Here is a 21,351-nt window from a genome sequence, read left to right as displayed (position 1 = left end):
CAGACAATCTCAGCTCATTCTCCTCTTTCAAATTGAATTCATTCAACAGTTTCATGTAATTAAAAGATACTTCTAAATTTAATTGTTGCCATCTATATAGCAACTCCGGGTAAGTGTTACCTGATGTAGGCATTTTTAACACTCGTAAACCACGCGGAACAATCCTCTTACTAATGCACGCCTCAAAATACTGGCGTTCAAGTTGAAGCTTTTTTAATCTTAAAAAGTCCAGCTCCAAGCGGTTTAACTCATCCGTTAGAGTCGCTAACAAAATATTGTCAGTATTGTCCAGTTCTGTCTCCAAACTCGGTTCATAGACCAGCAACAGATTATCGGCTCCTCTCACGCACCGTTCAAACCTTTCGGTCCTCCGATTGGTCATTTCCGACTCCAGCACATAAGGAAGTTCTACGTTACATGTAGGTGTTTCCGCCATCCTCCTGGGCTCGTGTGAAACCAAAAATAACACAACAATGCAGCAAAAGAACACACAGAGCCAACGGAGCTCGGACTCTGCACTCAGCAAATAAACAGCAAATCCAAACACCAATAGCATGCACAGAGTCCTATGGCAGCGGCAATGTCAGGCCAATCAAATTCCACAACTCCACAAATCTGATACAAAACGTATATAAAAAACGTTTATTAAAAGGACGTGAGCGCTTTCACCATGAGGCTTCTTCAGACGTTCATCATAAACACCATATTAACATCTTTAAATACTAATACAATCCTCCCTATTGGTTAGAAGGCAGCATCACATGTACACTCATTGCATTGGCTAAGCAACCCTATGCAACTACAAACAATGCATTTAAAACAACGGACAATACACTTATATAAAAAATAATTAATACAATAATTAATAAATACGAAATATCATGAACAACTCTTGCATATAAAGTGTCATGACATACATCTAATTCTGTCTTATAGTGCTGGCAACCTTGAAGACTAATACTTATGGGAGAAAAAATAATCATAAGGGTAAGGGCATCCAAGCAGGGGCCTCAAAACTGCTTCCTCGGTCTTGAACACCTCTTTTTCTTTAACATAGGTTTCAAATTCACCTTCTCATTCAAGCCGGGCAAATGGTCAGCTTTACATCTAATGATCCAGCGTAGTTCACACTCTAGTGTGTAATTGATCAGATCATGTGTAATTGATCAGATGTTAAATTCTATGAGAAGATTACAACGCCCCAGGTTACAGAGAAGGTCTTCCAAGTGTTTGGAATGTTAGATGATCTATTAATGTCTGAAGACATTACTTATGAGTTATATTCTTACTTGAAAGTTAGTAACCCACGAATACCAGTGATCCAAGGCCTTCCTAAGGTTCATAAATCCTTGTTAACACCACCGATGAGGCCAATTGTGGCTGCCCAAGGTTGGTTGACAGAACCAATGTCTATTTTTGTAGAATATTATGTTAGACCCTTTGTTGATGCAACTACACATATTTTAAAAGACAGTAAACAGTTTTTGGTTCAGTTGTATGAATATACTAAGACGTTAGATGACCATGCTGAGTATGTTTTGGTTACCTTAGATGTGGTTAGTCTTTTTACAACAATACCGAATGATAAAGGGATGACATGGTTTCAAGATTTCATGAGATCTAGGTCTGGATTAACTGTTAGAATGGTTGAGTTGATCTCTCTGTTTATGGAAACGATCCTACATAACAATGTGTTTATTTTTGGGGACTCATTATTTTCCCAAAGGGATGGTGTGGCAATGGGGACACCCTGCGCCAATAGTTATGCAAATGCAGTAATGGCGCAGTGGGAGGACTCTTTTCTATTTAAATCCAGGCTTTATAGAGAACGAGTTGGCTTTTATAAAAGATTTGTCGACGACCTCTTCCTGTTTTGGCATGGGAGCATGGAAGAGCTGAGTTCATTTGTGGACGCATTAAATACCTCAACTGATTTCTTGAGGTTTACGTGTACTTCTTCTTTAGAACAGATATCTTTTTTAGATGTAAACATAGTGAGGCTTCCATCAGGAATTTTGAACACCTCTATTCATCGTAAGTTGTGCTTTAAGAACACATTTTTACATAGGTGCAGTATGCACCCTCGTCATGTGTTCAATAATGTAATGAAGGGCCAACTAATGTGAGCCTCTAGGTTGAACCCATGTGGCTCTGGGTTCAAAGAAGAGGTTACCAGGCTACGAACCATGTTCTTAGAGAGGGGGTATGACGAACAAATGTTCGACACGGTGTTGGACGAGGTATGTAGGCTTAGGACTACCACAGCTAGACCTTATTTTTCTAATATTACACCTGATATGGAACATCAAGAGGTCCTTGCCCCAAGTTTTGTCAGGGCACCAATTTTTTATACGAGAGATGCGTCCGTTTTGAAAGAACTAATGAGTAAACATTGGGAGATTTTGGGTTTGGACCAACAAATAAGCGAGCTAGTGGGACCGGCTCCCTTAGTTGTATATAAGAACAAGTCCAACCTGAAGAGTTTACTATGTTATAAGGGAGCATTAACATCTAAAGGTGACAATATGGGAGGCTACAACACCAGAGGTTGTGGGAGCTGTAATCAATGCAGTTTGATAGATAGTAGAATGAACTTTGTCAATCCACACAATAACTATGTTTTTAGGTTTGAAACATGTACCAACTGTATGAGTAGAAATGTGGTCTATCTAGCTAGGTGTACGGCATGCACATCGTTTTATATTGGCAAGACCAATAGGACCCTACGTGAAAGGATTAGGGAACACCAATATCACATAAGATTGGGAACAGATGTGAATTCACTGGCAAAACATGTGAAGTTGCATGGCCCCCAACATAGTTTTTTGTTTTGTGTGATACAGGAGGTTTTTCCAAGTACACGGGGTGGTGATCTGATCAATTACACACTAGAGTGTGAACTACGCTGGATCATTAGATGTAAAGCTGACCATTTGCCCGGCTTGAATGAGAAGATGAATTTGAAACCTATGTTAAAGAAAAAGAGGTGTTCAAGACCGAGGAAGCAGTTTTGAGGCCCCTGCTTGGATGCCCTTACCCTTATGATTATTTTTTCTCCCATAAGTATTAGTCTTCAAGGTTGCCAGCACTATAAGACAGAATTAGATGTATGTCATGACACTTTATATGCAAGAGTTGTTCATGATATTTCGTATTTATTAATTATTGTATTAATTATTTTTTATATAAGTGTATTGTCCGTTGTTTTAAATGCATTGTTTGTAGTTGCATAGGGTTGCTTAGCCAATGCAATGAGTGTACATGTGATGCTGCCTTCTAACCAATAGGGAGGATTGTATTAGTATTTAAAGATGTTAATATGGTGTTTATGATGAACGTCTGAAGAAGCCTCATGGTGAAAGCGCTCACGTCCTTTTAATAAACGTTTTTTATATACGTTTTGTATCAGATTTGTGGAGTTGTGGAATTTGATTGGCCTGACATTGCCGCTGCCATAGGACTCTGTGCATGCTATTGGTGTTTGGATTTGCTGTTTATTTGCTGAGTGCAGAGTCCGAGCTCCGTTGGCTCTGTGTGTTCTTTTGCTGCATTGTTGTATTAGAGATCATGTTTACTGCACTTCGAAAGGTTATGATCATAGTGCACTAGCCAAACACATGCTATTACTAGGTGAGGGACATGTATTTCGATTTCAAGTACTACAGGTGATAAATATTGATGATAGATTAGGTGATATTTACAACAATACTGAATCTATAGAAACAAAATGGATTCTGAGACTGGGTGCTCATAGGGGAAGGGGTGTAAATGAAGTAGTTCCTTTAAAACCTGTGTTAAAATCTCGCAGAATTAAATAAATAAATTCTAAATTTTAAATTTTATGTTTCTAGGCTAGACTCTATTCTGTTACATATGTTTATGCATAAATGATAGTTGTCAACCCAAAGAATATATTTTTAATATGTGTTATGTTATATGTGCGTAAGTGCATTCATCTTTAAAGAGTTGATTAGTTAAATGAGCAAATTGATTGATTGTTTAATGAGTGTAAAGCTTTTATATAAATTGGATTGTGGTTTTTACGCAGTTATACGTCTGATGAAGCAGTTTGTGTACCGTGAAAGCGCTTACATTGTTTCCAATAAATTCATCATATATTTTTTACGTTCGATGTGGTTATTATCCTGCTGACTTCTTTAAGGACAACGTCTGGGTGTTTGCTATATTTTTCGTTTGACTGCTTGTTGGGATTTTTGCTATTAAAATATTACTGTTTAAGTAGTGAAAATAAATGCTTCTCCATCCCTACAATTATTATAGTTTATCAACATTTAAGAGCTATCTAAATAATAATTAGAAAATAAAAAAAAATGTCTACTATTCCCGATAGCATTCACCATATATTGTTTAACAACTCATAACCTAAAAAAAATTATAGCTTTTAAAGATAGCAGTTTGATATTTTGGCATACATGTATAAATGATAATAAAACGCATTCAGCAGAATATTTATTAGACAGATATAATTTAAAACAGAATAATTGGTTAAGTCTGCAAAGCTTTAGTGATATTGTAAATGCTAAATTGAAAGTGTCTTTAGACTTTCTTGTAAAGAATGTCCCAAAAATATTAGAATTTTTATTTAGCATTAAAAGTAATATAGAAGAAAAGATAAGTCATATTTATCAAAAACATATAGGATGATAAAAATGGATTGTTCATTTGCAGAAGTAAAATTTTGGGATTACTCTACAAGAATTAAAAATTATTACTTAAATCTATAAACAAAACATCTTCTTTACTATAATGGAAGTTATTTACTTGGAAATATTTGCATAAATTTTTATAGCTCCTCATAGGATTGCAATAAAAATAAAATATCAAATGTTAAATGTTGGAGATGTGGTGAGAACATAGAAACAGACTGGTTAAATATGATGCTGGAATGTAAAATAAAATCACCATTTAGAAGCAATTAAAAAAAAATTCACAAGTGTGGTTAGATAAATGTGTAATAACAAATTCATTAATATTGTTGAATGCTCTAGTTCCAGAAGTTATTCCAAGAACACAAGTGTCTCTTTTATGGTCAATTTTAGTGATTGTAAGCAAAGTTATTACAATAAATTGCATAATGCATCTTGGAGCATTTCTCCTCGGGCCTCCACTGAAATTCGGCCCAGTGGACTTCCCCGGTAATCAAACTGCAAACAAATAAATAAATAATAAATAAAATGGAAATGTAATAATATTATATTATTCCCTGAATTTATTAATTTTATAAAGAATGTATGCAAAAAGGAATTGTTAACCATTACGATGAAAACACATAATATCACACATCAATATGAGGCATGGAAAAAGTTGAGTGAATAATTTAATTGAAAAATACTAATGATATTTGTATTAATTTTTAACAAATGCATTGATATGGATGATTGTAAATAGCTTCTATTTGTTATGTTTTAATAATATGATTATTTTGATATATTGTGATTATTGTTAAAAAATTGAATAAAAAATGTAAAAAGTAAGGCTATCAACAGCAATGTGTGTATGCACCACCACAGTAATACTGCCAGCAAAAATGGGTGTATACTGTGCCACAGTGATGCTGTCAATAAGATGATGTATATACTTAACTCTACCATGGTAATGCTGTTGCGTATACTAGTACTGTTCATTAATATGGTGTGTATACTGTGGTATACCACAGTAGTGCTGTTAATAAGATGGGAGGGTGGCCTAATGGTTAAAGTGTTTGCCTTACAAACACAAGGTGCAGGGTTTGAGTCTCACAAGGGATAATTGGCTAGGCTTAAAAAATGGCTTGCAAGGGCAGTTAGCCTAGTACTAACCTATGAACCTATGAACCAGAGTAGCACTGTCAGTAACAATGTGTGTATACTATACCACAGCAGTGCTGTCAGTAGGAATGTGTGCATATTGTAATACAGTAATACTGAAAGTAATATTGTGTGTATACTGTGCAACAGTGATGTTATCAGTAAGATGGGTATACTGTACCTCAGTACTACTGTCAATAACTATATGTGCATATTATATCACAGCACTACTGTCAGTATCCATGTGTGTATACTGCAACACAATAGTGCTGTTAGTAACAGTATATGTATATTATACACACTGATACTGTCAGTAACATTGTGACTATACTGAACCACAGTGATGGTGTTATTAAAAGGATGTGCATACTGTACCATTGCAATTCTGTCAGTAAGACTGTGTATAAACATTACCACAGCAGTGTTGTCAGCAAGATGGTGCATATAGTGTAACATGGTAGTGCTGTCTGTAATTATACTATACCATGGTAGTGTTGTCCTTAAGATTGTGTGTACCATGGTAGCACTGTCAGTAAGATAATATGTATTGTGTACCACAGTAATGCTGTCAGTAAGTTGGTGTGTATACTGTACCATTGTAGTGCTGTCAGTAATGTGGTGTGTATACTGTACCATGGTAGTAGATCCGTCAGTTAGATGGTGTATATACTGTGCCATGCTAGTACTGTCAGTAAGATTATGTGTATAGTGTACCACAGTAATGCTGTCAGTAAGATAGTGTGTATACTGTAGCATCTTAGTGCTGTCAGTAAGATGGTGTGTATACTGTACCATGGCACTAGTGCTGTCAGTAATATGGTGTGTAAACTGTACTGTGGTAGTGTTGTCAGTAAGATGGTGTGTATACTGCACCATGGTAGTGTTGTCAGTAAGATTCTATGTATTATTGTATCATGGTTGTGCTTGTGACACCCATGCACTGGCCCAGTAATCAAGGAGCCTCAATCCTCACCACTAGCACCAGTGAGGGGCATGCGCATTGGGAAGGATAACAAGTACACACACAGTAAAGTACAATTTCCCTTAAGAGCACACAGAGATCACAGTCAATGCAGGACTGGTTTCTCCCTTTCTCTCCAGATCCCCAATAAGACTCCCCACTGGCACAGCTATAGGGTACAGGCCTCAGCCTAGTGGTCAAGCTAAAACCTCCAGCACCCTCTCTGTCCAACCAGTGCTTCATGTCCCTGCCCAAGTAGCTGACACACACACATACAGGCCAGCAAAGGAAGTTCCACGTAGTTAAATTTTATTGTAGAAAATCAAACAAGGACTTAATAAAGTCCCAATAATAAAAACTGAAAACTCTCAGACAAGTTTTGGCGAATGCCTTCTTCAGTGAGAGTGAAAAATCCAAAAAATGATACCAGCATACATTGGTGTATTTCTATTGTAACCCAGCCAATAGGCATTCTTGGTATGTTCCCAACAGAGAATAATTCATGAGTTGGTGCTTGGGCAATGTTACTACATAAAGATAAATAAAATATGTAATATATATATATATATATATATATATATATATATATATATATATATATATATATATATATATCTCTCACAAACAGCGTTCATATGATGTATAACTGTCATATAAAATTATGATATATAAACACTGATATTTGTATGAATATATAACCATGACAACCTGACAGTTATAATACTTAAGTATATGTAAACAAAAATATGTAAAAAACTGAATACAATATCAGAAATCATTATGTAGCAGTATGACTTAATATCACACAAGAGTTTGTAATAATAGTAAAATCATATGACAATGATATTTCCCAAAAATAGTGGGATATTCTAAGTGAATACTGCTTCCTTATAGATGATCATTGAGACCAGGTGGAAATAAAGCTCCCAAATGGATGATCCAATATTTTTCTTTATGACTGAGTATGTTTTCCCATCCTAACTGATTGTGTCTGTTACCAGTAATTTTATCTATGATGGTGAACATAAATTTGTCTGTGGGATGTTTAATGGTATGTTGATAAAGGCCATTCGTCAATTTTTTGATACAAATGTCACTTCGGTGTTCCCCTATTCTAATTCTCAATGATCTTGAAGTTTTACCCACATAAAAGGCGGAACAATGGCAGGTTGCCAGGTAGATCACCCAACTAGTAGAACAGTTCCCAAAGCTCCTGACATCATATATCTTACTTCTGTTGGAACTCGTGAATTGTTTAATCTTATTAACCTGACTGCAAGAAATGCAATGCCCACAAGGGAATGTTCCCAGAAGTGCATCTCCTGTTATCATCAGTTGTTTGAATTTAGCACCACCACTTTTCCTCTGTTTGTAGTGTGAAAATAATGAGCCCAGAGTTTTACCTCTCCTATATGAGATCGGACATCGATCACCCAGGATACTACGCAGATAATCATTGGCTAACAAAATGTTCCAATTGTTATTGATAACATTCCTAACCACCTGATGATTTTTACCAAAAGTGGTAATGAACCTAATTGTGTCATCCTTTGGGCTGTTAGTACGGTCCTTGTATTGAAGCAGGGTTTGCCTATCCTGTTTATCTGTATGTGTGCGGGCTGATATAAATTCGAAGCTGGAATATCCCTTATCCAGAAACCTATTGTTAAGGTCCATTTTGGCATGTTCATAATCTGAAATAGAAGAATCAATACGTTTAATTCTGAGATATTGGGATTTGGAGATGTTGCGGATGGTGTGGCGTGGATGCATACTAGATGCATGTAACAAAGAATTAAATTGTGGATATTTGTGAAATAATTTGGTATTGAGTGTATGGTCTTCATTTCTATATATAGTAACATCCAGAAAATCAATTTGATGTTGATGAGATGTTATAGAAAACTCAATACCCCACAGACTGCTATTGAGATACTCCACAAATTCCATAAGATATTCAGAATCTGCACACCACACCATCCAACAATCATCCAGGTATCTCCGCCAAATGTCTATTTCGACCTGATAAATATTATGCAAGGGGTTGTAAATAAGGCATTCTTCTAAATAGGCCATAAATAGATCGGCATATATGGGGGCAAAAGAAGCCCCCATTGCCATGCCTTGCAATTGCCAATAACAGTCCCCTTGGAAATAGAATACATTCTTATTAAGAACATGTTCTGACATACAGATAAGCAAAGTGTTAAATCCAGGTGGATACAATTCAACCCTGTTTAACCAATATTATAAAGCCTGTAGCCCTGCCCAGTGTGGTATACTTGTATACAAGGACTTGACATCCAAAGTGCACATAATACATTCTGGTTCAAGTTGTGTATCTGCAATTATTTTCAAAAATTCAGTAGTATCCTGGATTCGAGCTCTAACATGTTTCAAAAGTGGTTTCAAATATTGGGTAAGGAATGCTGACAGTGGTTCAGTAAGTGATCCTAACCGGATACAATGGGTCTACCTGGAGGATGTGTTATGGATTTGTGAATTTTAGGAAGCAAATATAGGATCTGTTTTGACGGGTCTTTGACCTTAAGATGTTGAACTGTTTTGATGGTTATAATGCCTTCCTCTAAGGCAGAATCTAGGAAAGTGTCAATCTCCTGCTTAAAGCGATCTGTGGGATCAATGCCCATATGCATATAGCACTTAGAATCAGATAGTTGTCCTAGACCCTCTTGGACATAATAATCCATATTTAGGACAACGACTGCACCCCCTTTGTCAGCCTGAAGTATTGCAATATCATGATTAGATCTAAGTTGAGAAAGTGCTTCCTTCTCCGTTGGAGTCATATTATCTGGTAAGATATGACATTCAAAATGTGGAAAATGTAAATCTTTCAATACTGCCTGTTGGAATATAGCCACATTTTTGTTCATGGGAGGTTGGAAGGTAGATCTGTGAAAAGTAAAATCAGAAGATCTTTGAGAGTGTGATCTGTCCTGTTCTGAAAAAAATATTTTTAAATTAAGTCTACGACAATAATCCATTTTGTCCAATGTAGTCTGGTACTGATCAGAAAAAAAACCCGGAACAAAACCCAATCCTTTGTTCAATAATGTGTATTGATCATCTGTTAATACATGATCAGATAAATTTAGAACATTGTCAAAATTCTTAATTATTGTTCCAGTAGACATTGTATCAATCCTGTCATGGAATCTGTACCTATTCCTGTTGGTATGTTTCCTTCCCCCCCTGGGTCTCTTACCTCCCCTAAAGGGAAACTGGTGTTAGTTTTCTTTTTTAAAGGTGAACCAACTGTTCTTCCACCCTCACTGTCGGTATATGAGGACTCCTCCCCTGAAGTACTAGTGTAGGAGGAGTCCCTGTGTTTCAAAATGGATCTCGGTCTCTTTTTAGCCCTACCCCTGGTCATTCCTGTGACAGTGCTTTGAAATCTAACTGTCCTCTGTGTTTCAAAGGGATGTCCTTTGTCATAATCTATGACGTCCCTATGAAATTTCTTAATTTTTCTGTCCTTTATAATTTTGTCATAGGTAGTAAGTTCCTTTGACAACCTATCAACCAACTCATGATAGTTGGAGCTTGCTTGAAATTTTTTACATTCCGTACTCAAATTCTTAACTTCAGAGACACTTGTTTCTATGGTTCTTTCGTAATACGAGGCCAATATTCTGACAAAAGCCATAGAACCATCTTGTAGTGCCTGTTCCCATTCTTCCGTCAGCCTCTGTTCAGATCTGCTGACAAGTGGACGTAATTTTATACGTAAACCTCTAGGGGCCATATTTTTATGTATATAGGCTCTGAAGAGTCTCAAATGCCAAATGTTTGCCCTCAATCCTTTCAAACCCCTTTCCAAGGTTTTAAAAGCCAGTTCACAACTATCAACAGAATTAACTTTGGATGGATTAGGGTTGTTGCTTGGGATAGGATCTATTCCAAAAACACCAATATCTTCCTTGTCAGCACACAGCCCATCCAACATTTGATCCAAATCCATATTGAGTAGTGATACAGGTTGCCAAAGGAACCAAAAAATCCAAAAATTCCAAATTATTATGACTAGAACGACCAGAGGCAGATCCCAAACAATCCCAAGATGTCATATAAATTTAAATGACATAATAATAATGTCTGATTAATGAGCCTGTTAAGAAAGAACTGGGAGATATCACCCTAAAACTCCAGTCAGTAATGTATGACGATTGATGTAGATGAATTTCAAATATAAGTATGCACTTCAATGAATGAATCTAAGTCACATATATAATTAAATGTCGCTGTGTCCATATAATCAACACTCCAATCCTAAATCATGTATCGTTATATACATATATATAGGTATCTGGTTTGCCCCTTATTAATACAGATCAATCAAGTGCAATGATCTAAAAATGCTGTCCAAATTGAATGTTTCAGAAACACCTATAATGCTGCTCTAGAACTATTATGTTGGTGATTGAACTAATCCAACATGTAATATTCATGAACAAAATTTGTCACAATATAGAATATGTATCAGATAATATTCACAATGTGTGTTATAAACACAAAATCGACTAATACAACGCTTATCAATGTTAATAATAAATATTGTCAGCATGTCCTATAACTGTAACCTTAGTCCTACAAATGCACTGGTAAAGTTTTACATAGAGATGCATAGCATTTGTAATTACATACAGAAAAAATGGAAATCCAATATATATATATGAGTTCCTCTAATGTGTTGAGCATTAATTGTTCCAAAAGAGAAGTATAACACCAAACGGTTACAATGACCCTGTATCATAAAGAATACCTGATCAAATGTGTCCCTTCGTCACGCAATATGTAGTCGTCAAGTGTCATCGGTTATATTCATATGCCCTTGGTCCAACACGAAAAAAAGTTTTTTAAGAAACAAAAATAGAAGTCCAAATTGCTGGTACAATCCAGGTAAAACGCAATTGTTACCGATAGTAGAAACACAGGGAAACACAGGGAAGGAGTCCTTTCCTACCGACACATGGAGCTAAACGCCAACAGCGAGGTGAAGAATAGCAAACAAAAACAGCACGCCTTAACACATCCTCCAGGTAGACCCATTGTATCCGGTATAGGATCACTTACTGAACCACTGTCAGCATTCCTTACCCAATATTTGAAACCACTTTTGAAATATGTTAGAGCTCAAATCCAGGATACTACTGAATTTTTGAAAATAATTGCAGATACACAACTTGAACCAGAATGTATTATGTGCACTTTGGATGTCAAGTCCTTGTATACAAGTATACCACACTGGGCAGGGCTACAGGCTTTACAATATTGGTTAAACAGGGTTGAATTGTATCCACCTGGATTTAACACTTTGCTTATCTGTAGGTCAGAACATGTTCTTAATAAGAATGTATTCTATTTCCAAGGGGACTGTTATTGGCAATTGCAAGGCACGGCAATGGGGGCTTCTTTTGCCCCCATATATGCCGATCTATTTATGGCCTATTTAGAAGAATGCCTTATTTACAACCCCTTGCATAATATTTATCAGGTCGAACTAGACATTTGGCGGAGATACCTGGATGATTGTTGGATGGTGTGGCGTGCAGATTCTGAATATCTTATGGAATTTGTGGAGTATCTCAATAGCAATCTGTGGGGTATTGAGTTTTCTATAACATCTCATCAACATCAAATTGATTTTCTGGATGTTACCATATATAGAAATGAAGACCATACACTCAATACCAAATTATTTCGCAAATATCCACAATTTAATTCTTTGTTACATGCATCTAGTATGCATCCACGCCACACCGTCCGCAACACCCCCAAATCCCAATATCTCAGAATTAAATGTATTAATTCTTCTATTTCAGATTATGAACATGCCAAAATGGACCTTAACAATAGGTTTCTGGATAAGGGATATTCCAGCTTCGATATTATATCAGCCCGCACACATACAGATAAACAGGATAGGCAAACCCTGCTTCAATACAAGGACCGTACTAACAGCCCAAAGGATGACACAATTAGGTTCATTACCACTTTTGGTAAAAATCATCAGGTGGTTAGGAATGTTATCAATAACAATTGGAACATTTTGTTAGCCAATGATTATCTGCGTAGTATCCTGGGTGATCGATGTCCGATCTCATATAGGAGAGGTAAAACTCTGGGCTCATTATTTTCACACTACAAACAGAGGGAAAGTGGTGGTGCTAAATTCAAACAACTGATGATAACAGGAGATGCACTTCTGGGAACATTCCCTTGTGGGCATTGTATTTCTTGCAGTCAGGTTAATAAGATTAAACAATTCACGAGTTCCAACACAAGTAAGATATATGATGTCAGGAGCTTTGGGAACTGTTCTACTAGTTGGGTGATCTACCTGGCCACCTGCCATTGTTCCGCCTTTTATGTGGGTAAAGCTTCAAGATCATTGAGAATTAGAATAGGGGAACACCGAAGTGACATTCGTATAAAAAAATTGACAAATGCCCTATATCAACATACGATTAAACATCCCACAGCCAAATTTATATTCACCATCATAGATAAAATTACTGGTAACAGACACAATCAGTTAGGATGGGAAAACATACTCAGTCATAAAGAAAAATATTGGATCATCCATTTGGGAGCTTTATTTCCACCTGGTCTCAATGATCATCTATAAGGAAGCAGTATTCACTTAGAATATCCCACTATTTTTGGGAAATATTATTGTCATATGATTTTCCTATTATTACAAACTCTTATGTGATATTAAGTCATACTGCTACATAATGATTTCTGATATTGTATTCAGTTTTTTACATATTTTTGTTTACATATACTTAAGTATTATAACTGTCAGGTTGTCATGGTTATATATTCATACGAATATCAGTGTTTATATATCATATTTTTATATGACAGTTATACATCATATGAACACTGTTTGTGAGATATATATATATATATATATATATATATATATATATATATATATATATATATATATATTACATATTTTATTTATCTTTATGTAGTAACATTGCCCAAGCACCAGCTCATGAATTATTCTCTATTGGGAACATACCAAGAATGCCTATTGGCTGGGTTACAATAGAAATACACCAATGTATGCTGGTATCATTTTTTGGATTTTTCACTCTCACTGAAGAAGGCATTCACCGAAACTAGTCTGAGAGTTTTCAATTTTTATTATTGGGACTTTATTAAGTCCTTGTTTGATTTTCTACAATAAAATTTAACTACGTGGAACTTCCTTTGCTGGCCTCTTGTGTTTGAGTTACGTTGGTTGGGCCGGGCAAGCTGTACATGCGAGGCGTGCTGTTTTTATTTACACACACATACACTCACACACTTTGAGATATGAGTTATATACAAACACACAGACACTCATGGGGAAGGCTGGGACAGGTTTTTCACCTATGCCCCCTTCTCTGCCCAGGCTATAAGGTAGAAATCACTGCCACCAACCACTAATATCAGCTACTAATAAGGCCCTTATCAAAGGGTGTCCAGTTTTACTGTGCAATATTATTATTATTCAATTAGTAAGTATGACGACCAGCAATGCTCATTGGAGTGGCTTGGACAATATCACTATATAAATGCAATGTACTCTAGAGCTTAAATTATCTCTACACAAAACAGCAACAGTGGAACGGTTTAAAAATATTTAATAATAAATAATAAAAACAAAAGACAAATCTCCTCCATTCAACACAGGGCTAGTCAAGAGCTCAGACATCACAGAAAAATGCTTAAAATAATATTGTAGAATAGTCTGACATAAATATAGAAAACAGCTAGTCTAATATTATTATTTCTTATCTATTTCTAAGAGAAATACTAAAGTCTAAGATCCTACTTACATACAGAGCAAGCAAGTGCTGGTGAGTGGATTCTCTGAAGTCAAATGGAAAATGTTCTGATTCTCTCTCTCTGAAAAAGTCTTAAATTTAAATCACTTAAATCACCTAAATACATCACTGCTGACTCATTTTAGATTACATCATTCTTGACACTTCTCTGGTTTAATTTCCCAGGCTAACAGAAACTCAGAGTTTAACATGTCTTTGTAATCTTGCACCTGCAGGAGCCACAGCAATAAAATACATTATAAATGTAAAATTTAGCAATTAACTCTGGTCTCAAAACAATAGAAGGAATGTCTTACCCCAGACACCATGTGTCTGAGTTTAAGATCAAATAGTCATACAATGCTTGAATTTTCAGCTTTCTTCCAGCAGAGTGCACTATGGTTACATTTTTGAAGCTCAGTACAACTTATAGTTTAATCATAACATACATTTGTAAAACCAGCCTGCGGTTTATATTAATATTTACAAATCACATAGAATTATTTACAAGATTCTGTCTGGCTAGGCTGGCATCCTTTCAGTTTTTCACAGTGCTGTAAGATGGTGTATATACTGTCAGATGATAGTGTTGTTAGTAATTATACTGTACCATGGTAGTGTTGTCAGTGAGATGGTATGTATATTGTACCACAGTAATGCAGTCAGTAAGATAGTGTGTATACTGTACCATGGTAGCGTTGCCAGTAAGATTGTGTGTATTAATGTACCATGGTAGTGTTTTCAATAAGACTATGTGTATAGTGTACCATGGCAGTGCTGTCAGTAAGATGGTGTGTATACTTAACCATAGTAGTGTTGTCAGTAAGATGGTGCATGTATTGTACCATGGCAGTGCTGTCAGTAAGCTGATATGTATACTGTACCATGGCAGTGTTCTCAGTGAGATGCTGTATATACTGTACCATGATAGCGCTGTCAGTAAGATGGTGTGTATAGTGTACCATGGTAGTGCTGTCAGTAAGAGGGTTTGTATACTTTACCATGGCAGTGGTGTCAGTATGATGGTGTGTATATGATAACACAGTAATGCTGTTTTTAATTTCTCCAAATTTTTTGGGTTTCCAATACCATGACAGGAATGGACCCCATTCCTAAGTCAAAGTATGATTCAAGTTCATGGAATTAGTATTGTTTCAGTCTTTAATGTCAGCCAAAAATCCTCTTTGCAGCACCGCACTGTGCCCAGTAATGACTCCTTCTGCAATTCGTAAGGGGTTACATGGGATTGGTAACATATCTAAATATGATTCTAGATTCTTTTTTATAAGCCCCATTGCTACTACTACTATTGGAACTACCTGGGCATCTTTCAGACAACATTGCTGTCATTTCTGCCTGCAGATCCTGATATTTTATGACTTTGTGTCTATCTCTCTGTGCAACACATTGTAGACACTGGGTGTGGTGATTTCAATGATCAATGCTACTTTTGTCTTCTTTTCATGGACCACTATATCTGGTTTTCTAGCATATATCTTTTGAACTGTTGGTAATGGGTGATCCCATGTGATATAAACTTCATCATTTTCTATGATGCTTTGTGGATCATGTTTCCAGTGTTTTTCAGCAACTTCATTACCATAATATTTGCACAATCCCCAGTGCAACAGTCTTGCTACATTATTATGCATTTCAATATACAGTCCTTCTGCAGTCACAACCAGCAATGAGGTGTGTGACTGTTTCCAGTTTGGTTTTACAAAACCTACACTTGTATTTTTCTAATCCAGCCACTGGGGATGCACAAGCCAGTGCATTTCTTTGTGCCAGTCCCAAGCCCGGATAAATGGGGAGGGTTGCATCAGGAAGGGCATCCGGCATAAAACATGGCCAAATTATTCATGCGGACACCAGTAAATATTTACATACAGGATTGGTCGAGGCCCGAGTTAACAATGGCTGCCACCAGTACTGTTAGCCAACAGGGTGCTGGCAGAAATTGGGCTACTGTTGGCCGAAGGAGCAGAGCAGCTGGAAGGCATGGCCAAAGGCAGAAAGAGAGGAGATAGGCTAGGACTGTGGTAGTGAGGGTCAGAACTTTGAATGTTGGCAGTATGACTGGTATAGGGAGAGAGCTAGCCGATATGATGGACAGAAGGAAGGTTGGTATATTGTGTGTGCAAGAGACCAGATGGAAGGAGAGTAAGGCTAGGTGTATTGTAGGTGGGTTCAAATTGTTTTATCATGGTGTGGATGGGAGGAGAAATGGCACAGGAGTTATCCTAAAGGAACACTATGCTAAGAGTGTTTTGGAGGTGAAGAGAGTGTCGATAGAGTGATGTTTATGAAGCTGGAAATTTATGGTGTAATGATGAATGTTGTTAGTGCATATGCTCCACAAGTTGTGTGTGCGATGGACGAGAAAGAAAAATTTTGGAGTGAGTTGGATGAAGTCGTGGTGGCTGTACCCAAGAGTGAGAGAGTGGTGATTGGAGCAGATTTCAATGGGCATGTTGGTGAAGGGAACAGGGGGATGAGGAAGTGATGGGGAGGTACAGTGTTAAACAAAGGAATGCAGAATGTCAGATGGTAGTGGATTTTGCGAAAAGGATGGACATGGCTGTGGTGAATACGGATTTTAACAAGAGGGTGGAGCATAGGGTGACATACAAGAGTGGAGGAAGATGCACACAGGTGGATTATATCTTATGTAGGAGGGCCAGATTGAAGGAGATTGGAGACTGTAAAGTGGTGACCAGGGAAAGTGTAGTTAGGCAGCATAGATGGTGGTTTGTAAGATGACGTTGGTGATCAAGAAGAGGAGGAGGAGTGTGAGAGCAGCACCAAGGATCAAATGGTGGAAATTGAAAAAGGGTATTTGTGAGGTGGAGTTCAGGGAAGAGTTAAGACAGGCACTGGGTGGCAGTAAAGAGTTACCAAATAGCTGGGTAACTACAGCAGAGCTAGTAAGGGAGATGGCTAGAAAGGTGCTTGATATTTATTTATTTATTTATTTATTTATTTACATTTGTTGACCGGGAGTGTCCGACTGGACGTAGGTCCATTTTCAGCAGAGGCCTGGGGAGAAAAGCTCCACAGTTAAAATAAACAGACAGTAGTTACATTGGATTACATAGCGATTAACAATTTTACATAGCAATTAATTACACACATATTTACAGATGAAGAACATAGCACATCAGTAGACAACTAGAATCTTTATCTGCGAAGTACATAACAGACATTAACAAATATTACAATAAGAAGTTCCTGCTGTGTAATAAGTACTAGGCTTATGAGCATCTGAGCTTGCTATAATCAAGGTAGTTATTGGGGTGGAAAGAAAGGTAGTGGTTGGATGGGGTGGGTGATATTAGAGTAGGAGTTGCAAGGGCATAGACAGCATGTTTTAGGTGCGCTTTTAGTAAAGTTTTGAAGTGGGTGCATGATGGTACGGAGGTAACTGTGGGTGGGAGGGAGTTCCATAATTTGGCTATGGCGCAAGAGAATAGTGCTTCACCAGCAGAGTTATTGGCTTTTGTGATCTGCAAGTGATTTGTGTTGCTGGATCTTAGTGGTCTGGTGGTGCGATAGGGTTGGAGTAGATTCTGGAGGGATGGGACATTTAGTGGATGGTTTACTAGTTTGTGGGTGAGTGATAGTTGATACCATTGAAGGAGGTGAGGGAGTTCAAGCCAGCTCAGTTCAGCAAGTGAGAGACAGTGGTGACTACAGTAGGATGCCCCTGTGGCAAATTTGGTGATTTTGTTGTAGCAGGTCTCTAGCTTGTTTAGATTGCATTGCCTTAGGTTGGTATATATTGGAGAGGCATAAATTAGGGTGGAGATAAGGTGGGAATTTGCTATTGAAATCTTTGGTGCTTTGGTGAGAAGTTGCTTATTTCTGTATAACACTCCTATTTTTTTGTGGACATTTTTTATGGTCATGGATATGTGAATGTCAAGTTTTAGTTTATTGTCTATTTCCACTCCTAGCAATTTGGTGTGTTCAATTGGGTATATAGTGGTGTTGTCTTTTGCTGTGATGTTAAAGTGAGAGTTGTTTTGAGAATGCTTGGTGGGTTGGAAGATGAGTAGTTTAGTTTTGTTTGGGTTGAGTATTAATTGGGCATCGGATAACCAAGTTTCAACAGAGGAAAAGGCTTCCTGTGTGACTTTTTGCAGTTTGGGTAGGGACTGGGCTGAGCAGATGATGGTTGAGTCATCTGCTTATTGTATGAATGTGCCATGTTTGGTGGCAGAGGCTAGATTATTAGTGAAAAAAGAGAAGAGTAGGGGTCCAAGGATGGATCCTTGGGGAACCCCTATGAAGACAGGTAGTTGGGGAGATATGTCATTCTGCCATACAACGGATTGTTGGCGGTCAGACAGGTAACTCTGAAACCAGTTGGTGACTGATTGAGAGAAGGACAGGTTATTGAGGACAGAGATGAGTTTGTGTGGGACCACGTCAAATGCTTTAGATAGGTCTAAGAAAGTAGTAGAGGAGAGATAGCCTTTTTTATGCTGAAGGACAGTGTTAGTAAAGGAGAGTAAGGCAGCGGTGGTGCTATGGTTTGGTTGGAAACCATGCTGAGTACTGGAAAGGAGGTTGTTAGTAAGGAGGTAGTCTGAGACTTGAGAATGTATGCATCTCTCTAGTATTTTGGAGAGTGGAGAGAGAATAGCTAAGGGGCAGTAATTGGTTATATATGTGATACATTCCACAGTGTGGGAACATAACTTTCACACAGAGATCAGTTAATCAAGATGGATACTGGGTAGGCCAGAGCATCAGCTGCGATTTGTAGGTATTCACTTGGGAGGTTGTCTGCTGCTAATTTGGTGGGCTTAAATTTAGTTAAGAGTTTTTTTATGTTGGAGGTAGGTACAGGAGAAAAAGAGAAGGCAGTGGGGAGATTACTAGTTGAAGGTGTGGGTTGGAGGGAAGGGGGGATGTGTTGTTTAGCTAGTGATAGTATGGTTTGTGTGAAGTGTGTGTTGAATGAGGTAGCAATACTTTTGGAGAAGTGAGGGATGTTAGGAGGAGGGGTACTGACTTTACCTGGGTGGAGGATGGAGTTTATGCAGGATGAGAATTGCTTGGGGCTGTGTTGGGAGGAGTCTAGGGCAGACTGGTAGAATTGGAATTTGTCCTGTTTTATTAGCTTTTTAACTCTATTGCGTAGTTCTAGGAATTTCTGTCTAGTTGAGGGGATTTATGTTTTGCGCCAGTGCTCCTAGGCTTTATCCCTGCTTTTCATTTCTGACTTAGTGGTTTTCTGTAGCCATGGGGAGGGTTGTGCTTTTGTTCTGGAAAGTCTTATGGGGGCATGGTAATTAAGGATGCTCAGGAAGGTAGTATTAAAAAATTCAACTGCGTCATCAAGACTGAGGTACTTCAGGGGATGCCAGTTATATTCTTTGAGGGATGAGATGAATGTGAGGGGGTTAAAGTTTATTTTTTTACGTATTTGACGGTAGATGGCAGGTTTAGCTTAGTATAGGTATTTTTTGAGTAGGAATGTTGGGGAGTGATCACTGAGGCTATCTGATAAGCAGCCTGTTATATATGACCGGGGGCTCTTACTGACTAGTATCCAATTCAGGGTAGTGTGCTTGCTGGAGTTTTTATTTATCCTGGTTGGCGACTGGACTAGTTGGGTGAAGCCATGAAGGTTTAAATGATGGCTTGGATTGTTGCCAGAACAGGATTGCCAGTCAATATTGAAATCACCTAAAATGATAGTTTCTTGGGGGAGATGGTGGGTAGACCAGCCGAGGAGGTTTTCTAGGTATGATATCTGGACAGAGGAAGGACGACAAGGAGACATGGTGGTGGAATGAGGAAGTACAGGAGATTATACAGAGAAAGAGATTGGCAAAAAATAATTGGGATTGTCAGACAGATGAAGAAAGTAGACAGGAGTATAAGGAGATGAGGTGCATGGTAAAGAGAGAGGTGGCAAAGGCTAAGGATAAGGCATATGAAGAGTTGTATGAAAGGTTGGACACTAGGGAGGGAGAAAAGGACCTGTACCAATTGGCTAGACAGAGGGACCGAGCTAGGAAAGATGTGCAGCAGGTATAGGTGATAAAGGATTATGAGGGAAACATACTTACAAGCGAGGAGAGTGTGTGGAAAGAGTACTTTTAGGGGTTGATGAATGAAGAGAATGAGAGGGAAAGAAGGTTGGATGATGTGGGGATAGAGAATTATGAAGTGCAATGGATTAGCAAGGAGGAAGTAAGGATAGCTATGAAGAGGATGAAGAATGGAAAGGCTGTTGGTCCAGATGACATACCTGCGGAAGCATGGAGGTGTTTAGGCGAAATGGCAGTAGAGTTTTTAACCAGATTGTTTAATGAAATTTTGGAAAGTGAGAGGATGTCTGAGGAATGGATAAAAAGTGTTTTGATACCGATTTTTAAGAATAAGGGTGATGTGCAGAGCTGTAGTAACTACAGAGGGATTAAATTGATCAGTCACAGCATGAAGTTATGGGAAAAGAGTAGTGGAAGCTAGGTTAAGAAGGGACATGATGATTAGCAATCAGCAGTATGGTTTCGTGCCGGGAAAGAGCACTACAGATATGATTTTTGCTCTGAGAGTGTTGATGGAGAAGTACAGAGAAGGTCAGAAGGAGTTGCATTGTGTTTCTGTCGACTTAGAGAAAGCATATGACAGGGTGCCTAGAGAGGAGTTGTGGTATTGTATGAGGAAGTCGAGAGTGTCAGATAAGTATGTAAGAGTAGTACAGGATATGTATGAGGGT

The sequence above is a fragment of the Protopterus annectens genome, chromosome 6.part0 (genome assembly GCF_019279795.1).
Source record: "Protopterus annectens isolate FY-2018-M chromosome 6.part0, PAN1.0, whole genome shotgun sequence".
Taxonomy (NCBI): Eukaryota; Metazoa; Chordata; order Ceratodontiformes; family Protopteridae; genus Protopterus; species Protopterus annectens.
Note: the sequence above shows the minus strand (reverse complement) of the source record.